The following is a 14427-nucleotide window of genomic DNA, read 5'->3' on the forward strand; positions in this document are numbered from 1 at the left end:
TAAAAGCTTTAAAACAATGATTGCTATTTATTTTTGCATCTGCTCACATGAATGAACACATGTAACAGAGGGTATAGGACCTTATGTACTTATAAGTTCAGTGTGAACATGAATGAACATATGTAACAGAGGGTATAGGACTTTATGTAATTATAAGTTCAGTGTGAACATGAATGAACACATGTAACAGAGGGTATAGGACCTTATGTATTTATAAGTTCAGTGTGAACATGAATGAACACATGTAACAGAGGGTATAGGACCTTATGTACTTATAAGTTCAGTGTGAACATGAATGCACATATGTAACAGAGGGTATAGGACCTTAAGTACTTATAAGTTCAGTGCAAACATGAATGCACACATGTAACAGAGGGTATAGGACCTTATGTACTTATAAGTTCAGTGCAAACATGAATGAACACATGTAACAGAGGGTATAGGACCTTATGTACTTATAAGTTCAGTGTGGACATGAATGCACATATGTAACAGAGTGTATAGGACCTTATGTACTTATAAGTTCAGTGTGAACATGAATGCACACATGTAACAGAGAGTATATGACCTTATTTACTTATAAGTTCAGTGTGAACATGAATGCACATATGTAACAGACGGTATAGGATCTTATGTACTAATAAGTTCAGTGTGAACATGAATGCGCACATGTAAAAGAGGGTATAGGACCTTATGTACTTATAATGTAAGTTCAGTGTGAACATGAATGCACAAATGTAACAGAGGGTATATGATCTTATGTACTTATAAGTTCAGTGTGAACATGAAGGCACACATGTAACAGATGGTGTAGGATTTTATGTACTTATAAGTTCAGTGCAAACATGCATGCACACATGTAACAAAGGGTATATGACCTCATGTACTTATAAGTTCAGTGTGAACATGAATACACACATGTGACAGAGGGTATATGACCTTATGTACTTATAATGTAAGTTCAGTGTGAACATGAATGCACATATGTAACATAGGGTATTGGACCTTATGTACTTATAAGTTCAGTGTGAACATGAAGGCACTCATGTAACAGAGGGTATATGATCTTATGCACTTATAAGTTTAGTGTGAACATGAATGCACAAACATGTATGTAACAGACGGTATAGGATCTTATGTACTAATAAGTTCAGTGTGAACATGAATGCACATATGTAACAGACGGTATAGGATCTTATGTACTAATAAGTTCAGTGTGAACATGAAGGCACTCATGTAACAGAGGGTATATGATCTTATGTACTTATAAGTTCAGTGTGAACATGAATGAGCAAGCTCAACATTATGTTAGTAGCAAAACTAATCTTAGGAAATATTTGCCTACAACAGCAATTGCTGGTAAAGTTATATGTTGATAGCTTTAACAGCAACTTGAATTGTTCTATGTTAGTGTTATGACCTAAGGTTAGACATGCCACATAGATGGTAAACACTCATACAGTAGCTAGAGTCATATTAGACTTCCCTATTTTAATCTAATAGCTTTATGAAATTTATTAAATCAAAATTCAATATGATTTCATCATAAATTTAAACTTTTCTTGGACCTCTGTGTAACTGAACCATATTGCAGTTAAGCCAAAGATGAAGGCTGATTCCGTTACAACCAAGTTGATAAAATCATAAGTTATTCAATAACTTTATTATCAAAAATAAATGGAAAAATATCACCTCACTTCGTCTCACACCAATGATGTTATACTCATTAGACTACAAGAGACACGTGACTGCATCTGAACAGAAAAGAGCAATGAGAAAGATTTGAAATTGTCGATGGACATTGAAATTTCACTCATATGTGGTCAAAAGTCACATCTCTTTAGCTGCAAATCTAGAATTGGTATCATTTAGAAGAAGTAATAAGATGACAAGTTGTTTCATATTATTTACTTATGGGTTTCTATAGATCAAAATGTTTTATGCAACTCGAATAATAGTACATATGTTATATACAGTCTAACTTGTAATACATTTGAAGGTATGAACAAACCAGTGAGAAGAATGTAAAGCAAACATGGTATGTGGTTTCTGATGTTACTTGTGACAATATTAAAAGTTATTTGTGAGCTCAATACAGAAATTGTCAAAATAGAAGTATAGATATGCTCTGCAATGATCAACATCAAACAATGTACACTGCTTACAAGGAAAGACAATCTGACAATCTGAACCTTAATAATGAATGATAATTTTTCTCAGAGTTGATTACTTGGAAAATTTACTTTCTCTTGAATTGCTAAAGCAAATACAGTCATACTTTGACTTACGAGCTTAATGTGTTCCGAGACTGAGCTCGTATGTCAATTTACTCGCATGTTAGTGCAATTTGTTTATATATAGAACAATTAAATATATATTGATTGGTTTCCATACTCTAAAAATGCAAATAGAACACTCAAAACAAGATATTGTAACAGAAATAATGTTTTGGTTATTGACCTAACTTACCACATGCTTTCAAGAAGCAACAAACAAAAACAATGCAAGGAAATGTGATTAATTAAAATGTAAAAGCAAATACCTACAATAGCAGCTAACACTATAGCATTTGCCAAAGAGGGAGATATAAGTTATTCTTCATTACAACTGTTGACTTTGATAAATTTGAATTTAATCAGTCTTAAAAGACAAACTTAGAAGCAAACCTAAAAGCAAACTTTCATTTTTAACTTAACATAATTAAAATTTCTGCGGCGTTCATAGTTTTAAAGTTGCTCGCTGGTTAGCTAATTTTTTCTTTGTTTCGCTTTCACGACTAGCCGGCCGCTTTAAGATAAACCTATCTAAGGACATTTGCCTTTGTCGCCCTTACAACATGTTGCGATTAGGACGAACACAGGTGTCGTCACAAAAGGTTAATTCACGACCACTAGCCAACTTGTCCGAATGTCTTTTTTATAGTTTTGATAGATAGCACCAGCTTTTTCTCATAGCATCGTTTCAGTTACTCTGTTACCGGCCAATTGTTTATATTTTATCCAATGCCTGAGCAGTCTCTCCATCAGCGGCCGTGAAGATCGCTGCTCTGTTTAGAAACTATGGTTAGTCCTTTTGAGAACTACATACCCTGAATATAATCCTTCTGTTCGATTATTGTGGATGTATTTCGGTCATATTGCTGAGCTAGCTCAATCACGCATACACATTATGCATATTTTTCAATAATTTTCCGTTTTAAATCAATTGTTATCATTTGGTTTTTCTTTGCATTATCTTTAATTTTACTGGCAAACTTTCGGTTTATGCACAGTACTTTTAATTCACATAACTCTGCACTGAAAATTGCACACAAAAAACACGGTACAAAAGTATAACCTGAGCAGATAAAAATACAGAATGATGCTGTTCTCATAAAACACCTCCGGCATACTTGACAACTGACTCACTTGCTCGTATCTCAAACGTGGCTCGTATGTTAGTGCTAGAACTTGCTTAAAAGCTCGCTCGTATCTCAAGTTTCTCATACGTTGGAGCACTCGTAAGTTGAAGTATTACTGTAGTACAACTAGCAATCTTGTTCTTTTTCTTGCAACAGGCACTATGCCTAGTAATTTCGTCTCTCTTTTTTGATATGGCAGGTAATACAGCAAGTTCTTTTTTCTGTTCCTATGATATCACAGGTAAAACTGGTACTTTTCTCTCTCTTTCTTTGATATGACAGGTATTACAGCTAGTACTCTTCTCTCCTCCTTTGACATGACAGGTAATACAGCTAGTACTGTCCTCTCATTCTTTGATATTACAGGTGAAACAGCTAACAATTTTCTCTCCTCCTCTGGTATGACAGGTAACACAGCTAGTACTCTTCTCTCCGCCTTTGATATGACAGGTATTACAGCTAGTACTTTTCTATCTTCCTTTGATTTGACAGGTAATACAGCAAGTACTTTTCTATCTTCCTTTGATATGACAGGTAATACAGCTAGTACTCTTCTCTCCTCTGACATGACAGGTAATACAGCAAGTAATCTTCTCTCCTCCTTTGATGTGACTGGTAATACAGCTAGAACTTTTCTTTGCTCCTTTGATATGACAGGTAATACAGCTAGTACCGTCCTCTCATTATTTGATATTACAGGTAATACAGCAAGTACTCTTCTCTCTTCCTTTTATATGACAGGTAATACAGCTAGTACTTTTCTCTCCTCCTTTGATATGACAGGTATTACAGCTAGTACTCTTCTCTCCTCCTTTGACATGACAGGTAATACAGCTAGTACTGTCCTCTCATTCTTTGATATTACAGGTGAAACAGCTAACACTTTTCTCTCCTCCTCTGGTATGACAGGTAACACAGCTAGTACTCTTCTCTCCTCCTTTGATATGACAAGTAATACAGCTAGTACTCTTCTTTCCTCCTCTGACATAACAGGTAATACAGCAAGTAATCTTCTCTCCGCCTTTGATATGACAGGTATTACAGCTAGTACTTTTCTATCTTCCTTTGATTTGACAGGTAATACAGCAAGTACTTTTCTATCTTCCTTTGACATGACAGGTAATACAGCTAGTACTCTTCTCTCCTCTGACATGACAGGTAATACAGCAAGTAATCTTCTCTCCTCCTTTGATGTGACTGGTAATACAGCTAGAACTTTTCTTTGCTCCTTTGATATGACAGGTAATACAGCTAGTACCGTCCTCTCATTATTTGATATTACAGGTAATACAGCAAGTACTCTTCTGTCTTCCTTTTATATGACAGGTAATACAGCTAGTACTTTTCTCTCCTCCTTTGATATGACAGGTAATACAGCTAGTATTCTTTTCTCCTCTTCTGATATGACAGGCAACACACTAGTTCTCTGCTTTGACAGATTATAATTTGTTTCAAATGTTAAAGCTCTATTGATATATTGACGCTTATTGTCAATTATTGGGCAGCTAGTGAAGTTACTGTTGTTATTCTGTCAAATCAAGTTTAGTTCATCTTGAATATCTTAAACATTGCCTATGCATCATGCCTAAGAAACATTATTTTATTCAAAGAACCCACCTATTTAGCACTGTAAAGTGTTGCTTTAAGCTAATCGTAGAAGAAATAATTGCATTATTATAGTATTACAACTATAGCTCTTTAGATTTTTTTAATGTCAGGAAAGTATTTAAAGTGCTTCAAGACTTTCAATTTTCTTTCAAAACCTAACAAAAAAATATGGTTGAAAATGCATTACAAGCATATAACGCTCACTGATCACTCATTGGACAATAACTTTCTAACTTGAATTCACCATTAATCATTACACTTGAGTGACTCCACATCGTTGCCACAACGTAATAGATTTCAAGAACCATCACTTCTTTTCTGCATGAGATATTCCATGTTATTGTTAATACAAGCCATAGACTACGCATGAAGAGACGAAAAAGTGTTCAATAATAACAGAGGAGTACCAGGAGGCTGCTAACATATTGGTATGATGTCACAAAGACTTTCTAAATACACTTTGCTATAGTTTAGTAGCAAGAGTTCATAGGTTATTGCTCTCTTTAGCCAAAATGTAGGTGTTTGATTTATGCATAATAAAAACCTTCATGATATAATAGTTTTGTTTTAACAACTGAGTTCTTAGTAAATTTACATATTTCCCAGTTGAAAACACACTGCAGGTGCATGTCTATAAGATCTTTGTAGATTGTCAGTGCATAAAGAAATACAACAAGTGTAATACAGTAAATCTAGATCTAGATTTGTTTGTGTGAATTTAGATCTCACACTTGTTTTAGAATACAAAGGTTCAGATAATAGCTATTGGCGAGGGCAAGTTGGTCGTATTAAATCCAACATCGCGCTTTTAGTTAGTGCTCATAGATCCACAGCGAGTGCGATAAATGTATAGCCTTGACATGCACCCATTGAATACATGCTACATGCAGCTAAACATAACTTATACAGTTATATTACATAAAAGTCCATCATTTGTAGTTCATACAACTAGCACGATTAATTAGTAACAAGCAGCTGAGACATTGTCTATTAGAATTGCTGAGAAAATAAATGCAATCTTTGAGCCACTTCGCGATAGACATGAAATTTTACCATTTTCTGTTTCAGCCTCTTACTTGGAAATTCCTCAGCAGTTTTTTTCATGCCTCTCATAGAAGTTGTTTTACTATGTCTTATTCATAATATCCATAGGTTTCAATTAGTTGATATTTGTTTATCATAAACCTGGTCCTAAACAGCAGCATAATTTAAATTGACATCATTTCTAGGCGTAAAGCTCTCTTTTTCATAAAATAATATTGACTTTGAAGTTGTTCAGAGGGAGTTTAAGTGCTATCTTTAAACTCTTTACTGTAATAAGAGCAGTGTCCGCCCGCTCGTCAATTTGAAGCTAAGCTAAAAGCATTAAAAATAGATTCCTTCTCACAGGATTCAAACACAAGGTCTCAAATTCAAAGGCACATATAATACCACTACATCATTCAATCACCTTGCAGCTCCATTAAATAATTTTGCCTGTAGTAAATTGCACATGACGATCTCTCACGATGCATGGATGAAATATAGTATACTTTTTATATATACTAGTATACGCCGCTAGTGTTCTAGTATATATTAAAACATCATGCTTGCCGTCTTGCTTAACCAATAGCACAAAAAATCTCTGCTGAAATGTGGACTGTTTGATGCTCATCTATGAAGGACCCTGCACCAAACTGTATATTTTGAAAGGTATATTTTTTGTATAATTTATTTTATAAATATCAGGCATCATTTTTTAACAAGTGTAAGCTAGGGCTAAATTTTTGACAGTCTGGGCTGGCCTGCTTAAAAATGTAAGATCCATTTTTGTCAGTGCAGGTAATATAAATTTAAAAATAGTCATTGGCTGAAAACCTGCATTATACAAAGTTTTTTTATATGTGTGACGGTCAAAAACTAGCCAATGGATTTGTTTAGCTCACGTTTTACAATAGCATTTGTGTTTCTGCTTTCTGTATGACTCTAAAAGATTGCTTTAAATTCATACAAAAACTATTAGTTAGCCTGAAAACTTTAGCTCAGTTAAATGTGGATAAAATTTATTCAGCCAATCAGGTGCATTATTCAAGAGATAACTTAACAGTGCTAGAGCAACATCTAATCTGTTAACAATATAGTGTTGTAGTTGGTTTAATCAAGTTTTGAAAACAATCTTGCATCAATGACTCAGAAAAAACCTGAAAATTGAACAGCTATAGCAGATGTATTTATGATAGTAGTAGACTAAAAAATGTTATTCTGTAAACAACCTAATATTTTATACGAAATGTTTTTTGTCAGCATAAAAGGGATAATCCTTGGTGATAAGCTTCCTACCGTACGGTAATTAAACCAGAAAGCCTACAGTTATTCACATTTATCATTATAAAGCATTCCTCGCCAATCGTGTTTTGGCATGAACCATTGAGCCATATTCTAGTAAACCGTGATGCGATACGTAGATGACTCCAAACAAGGAAGCAAGAAACCTCAATTGGGCCACTAGGTAACCATGTGCACGGCTCACTCACCACTCAGCCTGTTTCTAGAATGTAAGAATATTGAACAGACAGACGTAGGGCCATTACTCTATAATGATTGCAGCCACCACTCTACTCCGTAACTGCTCTCAATGTACATGTATGTTAACAGTCTAAGCATTTAAAGTAACACTAGGTCTTTCATAGATTAGCTGGATTAAAAAAACTATAGTCACAGGTCATGCATGCATGATGGTAACTTTTTATAACTGATAAAGGACAAAAAACTTACTAGTCAGTGTTATTGTTTTTATATGATATTTCAGTTTTAGAGAGAAAGTAAAGATAAAGGTCAATAAATCAAATAATAAAGGCAGATACAGAAAAGGTACTGGCTGCGTTACAATGGTGGACAGGTGAGACAAAGTGCTAATCAAGTTACTATTCTTATGTTTTCATAATGGTTTTTTGTTGATGAATATTATATAGTGTTATAAGAGGGTTGGAAGATAAAGCTTGTTCATAAGATAACTATGAAATCTTGTAAGCTGTGACAAACTGAACTTCCTTTTCTACAGTATGAATGTGACAGCAAGGAAGAAGCTGTAATGTAGTGATCTAGAACACCTGACCAGCAAACAAGAAGACGGGGTTCTGGTTTTTGAAAAGGCTATCAACGCTAGTAATAAAATAATTTTATCTTTATGTGCTGAGACTGTTGGCAGATGCATGTCTGTTACATTTTAGGCACCTGAACTGATTTTTAACTTTGCCTAGTCCATGCCCTGTTACTTTTGCTCAGATGTATTGGCACTGTCTTTCATTTGATGCAGATAAATCACCAGTGAAAGAACAACTCAGCCTAAGCATGCTTTCATGTTCTGGCAGAGTGGTAAATCTTTGCCCATAGCATTTACATGCAGTTCCTCATACCTAAATATAATGAAATTGTGTATGCCTTTTGTAAGCTCTTCAACATGATCTGGGCAGCAAACTGAAGGCTATATAGGAAGTTATATAAAGTGGTTTGGCGAATAGTTTGAAGGTTATTTAGCAACACCTTACAATTTGTATAAATAGTTGGCAAGGCAAAAACACGTTTTTGAATGGAGAATATAAAAATTAAAATGTTTACTCATCTACAATACTATTAGATTACCAACTTTTAAAACACATCGGCTCAACATTAGTTCAATAATTCCTGATTTTCATTTTTTACTTTTCTTTATTTTGGCAAGTAAAAAAGAACATCCTTTTGCTGTTGATGAAAAGTTTTACAAACATAAAAACTTGAAGTGAAAAAACGAAGTTTAAGGCGGTTTTGAGAACTAGTGAAGCCATCTAAAAAGAGCTTCCAGCACTAATAAAATTGATGGAAGCCTCTGAATAAAAAATAAATATTTGAATAAAAGTCTAAAAGAGTAGATTAACAAAAATGCTGCCTTCCATCAATTTCCCCACCATTTCTGTCTCTTCCATATTTTGGTGTTGTAAGTGTCAATATTAATGCCGCAAAATCTAGTTTGTGTTCAACAGTTTTGAGTGCCAAGCTTATGAATTACTTCTTAGGAGGGCGTAAATAAATACACACATAATAGACCAAAGAATAGACGATGAATTGATAGACAATAATATTGTTCATTATAGTTTAATTCTTTCAAAAAACCCTTCAAAAACATCACTCTGCACCATGTAAGTCAAGAGAAATTTTTAATGGCTTTCCTGTAGTTATGCATAATTTAAAATTATTTTCATTAATTGATTTTTACTATCTTTTACAAAAAGTAGTTTTTAGAGGTGTTATTCACTAATTTTTAAAGATACAAAGTCATAAAGTTAGTAAATGCCAAAAAAACTCATAAAAATCGAGCAAAGTTTCAATAAATATAACCAATTAAATTGGTGGGCTGTAATGATGATACCAAACAAACTGCTCTACTTCAAACACGGTAACATAACTGTCGTTCTATCTTACTGGTTTATAGATTGGTAAAAAGTGTAATCTGTAACATCAGCAGTATGTAAACATTCCTGATACCAAATTCTATATAGGCTTTTTCTAGGTTACAAGATGTATTAATGCAGAAAAACAAGCTCATTTAAATGACAAAAGCACTACAACATGTAATTAACATAATCAATATCCCTAATGCTATGGAAAGATAATGAAAGAACACAGCAGACATAAAATTAGCACGTACAATCAAACCTCTACTTATCTGTACCAGGATTTCTAACACAATGAAAATTCATTTAAACAACATAATTTACATAGTGATAAAATTGGGGGTGCTAGAACCAATTTATTTTTTTGTAAATTACCTTGTCTTAAGTTGTACTTCTGCCTAAATTCTTTTGCTGTGTTTCAGGTACTTTTGGCATGTTACACCATGTTTTTATACCAGTTGTTTGAATTCAAAACTCATTGTTTTTTTGTTTTTTACTTCTTTACATATAATTTAGCAGATGGTTTGTTTAAACTGAAGTACTTAACAAAGGGATATATAGCTTAATATCATGCACTTAGATAATTTAATTTAAGTGTTTTATTTTAATAATGCTGCCAAAAGCTAAAAAATGAAATAATGATTGCTGATTACAAAATTTGAAAAAAACTACCTGACAGCTGTATAAAAAAAATATCAGCTTACTTCAGTTGTACTTTGATTGTAGTTGATTTCACAATAGTACAAATGAAGAAAAGAAAAATATAATTTTGTTTGAGCAACAATCATTAGTAAAACTAATACTTCAATTGTAATTTGTCTGAGGATTTAAAAAAAATCAATTTACAAAAAAATTGCAGATAAGAGACCATCTTAAAATAGTTTAAAAACATTTCATATACCTATTTGTTTAATATGTCAACAAAATAGTATGCTTTATATACAATAAATTAGGCATTTTTTAAAGCTGCTATGATAGTCTTGTTAGTGACTACTCTTCTCTTTTAAAAGTTAATGTTGTCTTAAAACCTCTTTCATTGGTGGCTTCATTAGGTTTAATCTTAACTGTTAGCAATGCTGCCACGACACAATCTTGATTACACGATTAGACAATTCCTTAACTAAACCATTTTCAGTAATCTAAACCAGATCTTGATAAAATAATCAAACATAATGTTTCTGGTGTTATCTATGCAAAACCAAATTTTTAATCAGATTTGTCTAGTACTGCTTGCTTATAAAAATACCTAATAGTCTTATTTCTAAGCTTAAAGCAAATGTTATTTTGGGTGTGGCTGATATAAGTCACATAAGCACTCGTATGCTATTAATGGAAAATTAACTATCTACAAAACATATTTTCACAGAAAAACTGGTCATTTGTCATGTTCTGCTGACAACAGTTCTGTTTCTGCATCGTTTAGTAAAACCTGTCTAGTATACCTTTTTGATAACACAGACTAAATAACGGGCACTTATAAACGTATACCGTTATAAGAATATATCTGTATATATGGCAGTATATGTGAATTTATGGAATTTTCCACAAAATCTTTTCGAGATTGTCTTAGAATCTGTTTTTTTTATATCTAGGGTAGAAGCAATGTGTGAACCTTTAAACGACTTCCTACATAGTTTGATTATTGAACTTTGATGCAGAATGATACAGTCATATGCACATACATACTTATAGCCAAAATGTACAAAGCTAAGCTTAAATAAAATATCATGTAACTAAAAGTTAAAGATGCCGCTGACAAAAAAATAATGAAGAAACAGTCTGTTTTTAGTAAAATCTTGGCTTTTTTGACCACTAAATTTGTGAAATGTTATTTAGTGTCTAACTATAATGTGATTTACAGCAATCCATTGTGTTTGTTCCTACTCTGCCGATGCATCCATCGCTACATATCCTTATTCTGTATTTTTCTAACAAAATAAAAAAAATTGCTGGTCTAGACAAATGCACTGTACTAAGTGAGAATGTGTAGTTAGCTGTCAGATTAGAATGCTAAGCAGTAGTAGCAGATCTGGTAAAATAGTCAACGTAAAAACACATTTCCAGCCAAAAGAGGTTATAATGTGAAAAGTAATATATTTGTCAGTACACTCAACAGTTTCTTGTTCTTTGTAATATTTTTAGAGACGGTCATCATTAAAATGGCTCAAATTAATCAAATGGTATTGAAAAGTAAAACAGTTTTGCAGTTCAACAGTTTTTATTACTCTATAACTGATCCTAAACCAAATAATGCATTTTTTATAAGATAAATAATCATCAGGCTCTACTTTCTTACATATTTGTTCATCCCTCTTTATACTTTGCTTGAAGCAGAGGTAAAAGAGTGACTTGTCACTATTGTCATTGTCATAATAAACATGAGTTTGACTCTATCACCACTTTTAAGGCATGACACAGCTTGACATTTACATTGTTGCTACAGAATGAAAAAATTTGATTTTTTCACCTCTGAATCTTTGGTTTAAAAAGTTGATAATCTTACATCAAAGCCACTTCTCATCATATATAAGTCATCATCACATCAAAATAATAATCTTCTATTATATGTGTCAAGCCTTACTCTCTTTCCGAAGTCATATATGTCATGGTAATATATAACAAAGTCATGTATATATAGGCTATATATTTGTCGCAGATGTTTAATACTATTAAGTAAAGCTAGATTTTGTAGTTTTATAAGCCATGAACTTGATTGAAGCTGTCACCACTCATGCACAACACCACAAGGGTAGTTTTGCAGAATCTCATATCAACTTATGTGTGACACCATAATCTTGCAATATTGCTCAACACTAACCTAATGATACAATTAATATGCATGCATGACATTACTCCATGTTGTAAATGTTGCATTGGCCAGATTATCAAAGACTTGCTGAGTAGATCTACATAGATCTATTAATAGAGATCTGTAGACCATAGATCTGCGTAGCAGTGCTGCATAACCTTTTAAAACTGATTTAAATTTTTAATATTATTTTGTTGTTCCTGCAGACAGGCAAACCACAGCTTTACCAATGAGGGATTCACAAGTTCCCAGAGCCAGCTCCATTGGTCCCACAGTTCTCTAGAGGTAAATATGTAACAACCATAAGTTTAAGAATTCTGTGGTCATGCTAATAGTAATGGGACAGACTTGAAAACAGCATAAGCTATCATCACACAGGCTTACTTAGTAAAGCTCATAAATCTACCTTGTCAGAACCAATAAAATGCAGTTGCTACTCTGGCTTACCAGTGCCTTCTATTATCAGTATACAGTAGAAGTAGCGCGGTAGGACAAATTGCTGGCTGCCTTTATCACTGTGACCTTTTTAGTAGAAGCGTTACATGTCTTATAGTGAAATACCGAATAGATGTAAGATGCTATATTTTTGATGCAGTAAGATAGAAATTTCTCACTCAATGAGAGAATCATACACTGCTACAATAATTTGGTTAAGATAACGTTAACAGCTTTTCTTAGAGTACACACTGGGAGGGCTTTGCTCCTAAGAAGCATTTGAAAACCAAACATCCAATGAACCAACTTGAATCATTTTCTATTCAACAATCTATCTAGTTACCATGACAGTTTAATTAAGTACATTCAACAAAAGGTCAAAAGGGTGGCAACTTTAAAATTGTATTCTATACCCTGCCATATGTGGATTCGTGCAGGCCATTATAGACTGACAGTTATTCAGTAAAATTCTATGGTTATGTTAAAATCAGACAATCATAAAGTTGTGAATTGGGAATGAAACTAGGGGTAAGGTTATGGTAAATTTAAGCACAATGAAACTCAGTAAAAATAAGAATATTAATGAAAATAGTCACATTGGGAGGATTCGTCTGCATGCAATTGCTTCTCCAAATTACAGATTGTAGATAAAATACTTTTATTGCTATAAACTTGTGATTGTTGAAGAGTTAAATAAAATCTTTTTTGAATTTTTACAGGCTCAAACAAAACTACAATTGTTTCCACTACTAACACTGAGTTGACAACTCTAATCATACTGACTAAGACTTCAGTACCGGATATTGTTATACATGTAACTAAAGCTTCTCTAACTTCTGTATGTAATAATACACATATTCTTTTTGTAGCTGTGATAGTAATCGTAAGCACTCAACAATAGTTCGTTGACTATTGTATAGAGTTGAGGTGTGCAATAAAGCTTGCATATCAAATCTCATTACTACTTAGCAATACCTGAAATAATAGCGTAAGACATGCTATTTGTTTTTCTTTAATTATATATTTGAATTTAATATATTCTACAGTGTGCAACTTGCTCTCAAAAACATATTTAATGTAATACCTCATTAATATAAAATATGTATTTATTTTTGCGCATATATTAGTCGATTCCGTTTATTCATGCTTTTTTCTGGATTTGAATATGCTAATTTCACACTGCAATAATACGTTAAACTGTATAATAAGTTAGCTTACTCTTTTAAGGTAGATTGAATTTAGTCCCATGAGTATAGCAGCTCTGTTTTTACCCTCTTGCAACAAATATAGAATGTAAACCTGTTATAGTTGTTAGTGAAATCAAAACATTAAAACTATCAACACTTTCACAGAGCGTGTTTGCTATATCAATTACACATTCTCAACGTGAGTTATATGCATTGTAGATGTTCTCATCAGCTCTTGCCCAGCAAAGCTGCAATGACTATCTGAAACCCAATGATACACCAAATTCAGACCCTATCTCTTCAACAGCTTCAGGAGGTGCTCAACAGAAACCTTATTCACAAAGTATACATCTCACTTCATTCGATAGTTCACAATAGACTTCTTGACACAAATATTGAAATAAGAAAAATTGGCTACGTAATACGTTCAGATCAAAATTGCATTAAATTCATTTAGTCGCAGTTCGACATTACTGACTTTTATACTATCAAAAATATACTGTCCAACAAGACAAAATGGTGGCTAAATAAACAGTTTGCAAACGATGAATATTGGCTCACACTAATGTTCATAAATGA

General features: G+C 33.1%; 1 protein-coding gene across 1 annotated transcript in view; it reads left to right on the forward strand.

Annotated features, from left to right (window-relative positions):
• The first annotated feature begins 5374 nt into the window (after window positions 1-5374).
• LOC137402059 (uncharacterized) overlaps window positions 5375-14427 on the forward strand; it is a 263439-nt gene continuing 254386 nt past the window's right edge. The window contains exon 1 of the mRNA XM_068088534.1: window positions 5375-5436. The gene's annotated coding sequence lies outside the window, so the exon portion shown is untranslated. The remainder of the gene's footprint in view (window positions 5437-14427) is intronic.

The sequence above is a fragment of the Watersipora subatra genome, chromosome 1 (genome assembly GCF_963576615.1).
Source record: "Watersipora subatra chromosome 1, tzWatSuba1.1, whole genome shotgun sequence".
Taxonomy (NCBI): Eukaryota; Metazoa; Bryozoa; class Gymnolaemata; order Cheilostomatida; family Watersiporidae; genus Watersipora; species Watersipora subatra.